The sequence below is a fragment of the Penaeus monodon genome, chromosome 36 (assembly GCF_015228065.2).
Source record: "Penaeus monodon isolate SGIC_2016 chromosome 36, NSTDA_Pmon_1, whole genome shotgun sequence".
In the NCBI taxonomy this organism is placed as follows: Eukaryota; Metazoa; Arthropoda; class Malacostraca; order Decapoda; family Penaeidae; genus Penaeus; species Penaeus monodon.
The window spans coordinates 30,312,886-30,315,385 of record NC_051421.1 but is presented as its reverse complement, the minus strand read 5'-3'; the positions used below and the strand labels follow the sequence as shown (position 1 = coordinate 30,315,385).

At 35.9% G+C, this 2,500-nt stretch overlaps 1 protein-coding gene across 1 annotated transcript in view; it reads left to right on the top strand.

Annotated features, from left to right (window-relative positions):
• LOC119595623 (probable serine/threonine-protein kinase clkA) overlaps positions 1–2,500 on the top strand; it is a 142,578-nt gene that overhangs the window by 79,765 nt on the left and 60,313 nt on the right. The gene's annotated exons all lie outside the window — the stretch shown is intronic.

The following is a 2,500-nucleotide window of genomic DNA, read 5'->3' as shown; positions in this document are numbered from 1 at the left end:
GAGGGTAGGGGGAAAAGGGGGGAGAAAGAAGGAGGAGGGGGGAGGGGTAGGGGGGAAAAGGGAGAAAGGAGGGAGGGGGAGAGAGTAAGAGAGAGAAGGAGAAAGTGAGGGAAGGAGAGAGAAGGGAGAAAGTGAGGGAGGGAGAAGAGGGTAGGAGAGGGGGAAAAAAAAGTGAGGGGGGGAGAAGGGGGAGGAGGAGGAAGGGAGAAAGTGAGGGAGGGGGAGAGAAGGGAGAAAGTGAGGGAGGGAGGAGAGAGAAGGGAGAAAGTGAGGGAGGGAGGAGAGGGTAGGAGAGAGAAGGGAGAAAGCGGGGGAGGGAGGAGAGAGAAGGGGGAAAAGGAAAGGGGGGGGGAGGAGAGAGAAGGGAGAAAGGGGAGGGGGGGGGGAGGAAGAAAAGGGGAAAAATGAGGGGGGGGGAGGAGAGGGTAGGAGAAAGAGTGGAGAAGGTGAAAGGAAAGAAGGAGGAGGAAGGATAGAAGAAGGGTAGAAAGGGGGAGGGGAAGGGGTTATAGGATAGGGAATAGGGAAGGTGAGAGAGGACGATGGGTAGGATAGGGAGCAGGAAGAGGGAGAGGAGGGAGGAGGAAGGATACAAGAGAGCAAAAGAGCGTAGGAGAGGGAGGGCGAAAGGGAAGAAAAGAGAATGGAGAAGATGAGGAGGGTGAGTGTCAGAGGCTAGGAGAGGTTAGAAAAGAGGGTTGTGAGAGGAGATGAGGAGATGAGGAAGGGGTGAGGGGGGGGGGTGGGGGGGGGGGGGGGGGGGTTGGGGGTGGAAAAATGGGGAAAGAGGAGGGGAAGAGGAGAAGGAAGAGGAGAGAAAGGGGAAGAGGAGAAAGGTAGGAGATGAATTCAAGTAAATGAGAGAAATGAATGAAGATGAAAGTCAGCCCTTTGAATGAAAAAAAAAAAATTATATTTCATTTTATTTTATCATTTTTCTTTATTTTATATTTCTTTGTTATTATTAATATTATATATCATCATCGTTTTATTTTCATTATCTCATAATTTCTTATTTATTATTATATATTATTTTTTATTAATATTATTAATTTTATATTTATCATCACATATCATCATTTATAATTATTATATTGTTTCATTATTCATTATCATTTTTATTATATTATCATTATCAGTTTATTATCATATTATTATTATCATTTTAATTATTTTTATTATTAGTTAGTAGTAGAGTAATATCTTATTTTTATTTTTATTATTATACTATTTTTATTTTTTTATTCATCACCATCATCTCATTTTTGTTTTTTCATTATTATTTTTTTTATTGTTTTTTAATTTTCATTATTATTATTTTTATTATTATTATTTTCATCATCATCATCATCTCTCATCATTTTATTTTTGTTATTTAAAATTTTCATTTTTTATATTATTATTATCATTTTTCATTGTCATTATTATCATTTTTTATTATTATTATTATATTAAGTAGTATGTAGAGTAGTAGTAAAATATTTTTATTATTATTATTATTATATATATTATTTATTATCATCACACCCTCATCTCATTTTATTTTTGTTTTATTATTTTATGTATTTTTATTTATTATATTATTATTACTATTATTATTTTTATTATTATCAATTATTTTACCCTTTTTATTATATTTTTATTATTATTTTATATTATTTAATATTATTTATTTTTATTTTTATTATTATTTTCATTACTAAATTATTATCATCATATTTCTATTTTTCATCATCATTTCATTTAAAGTCTATATACTTTCTATATGCATATCACCCCACCCTCGCATTAATATACCATCGTAGTCATCAGCCACATCAGACATATAATTTCCCCCTCTATCCCCCCCCTTCATCACCGCATCTAATCCTTCATCCCCGGAACTATTACTAATCACACCCGAAATTCACACGAAAACGACTCACCAAACACGTCAGCGAACGGGCCCTATGACGTCATCGGAGCCAAGAAAAACGATGATCAGGCTTACAAGAACGGTCCGGATTCAAGGCGGGAAAAGCAGCGCGGTGACTCATGGCAGATAACGACCGATCTTGAGAGAAAAGTTTAGTAAATAGGAATGAGGAAGAGGGCGATAATGATCACACACAAAAAAAAAAGAAAAAAAGAAAGAAAGAAGAGAGAGAGAGAGAGAGAGAGAGAGAGAGAGAGAGAGAGAGAAAAGACGGAGAAAAATAAGAAAAAAGAAAAAATTTAATTTAAAAGTTAGTCCCGTCGGATCGTGGGGGATGTTAAGATGGAGAATTAAATGTAAATAAATACGTAGAAATACATTTTCTCTATCTTGTATTTCTTCTCATTTCGCTTCGTGTTTTTTTTTTTTTTTTTTTTTATTCGTCCTTTTACCTCTCCAAGAAACTGTATACTTAAGATCACGCCTAAAATAAAAGGGCTTTGTCAGTTTTTAAATAACGCCGCTTTAGGGGAACGGAGGTGCGTGGGGAAGCCTGGACGTTGAGTGAAAAAGAGAGGGATTTTT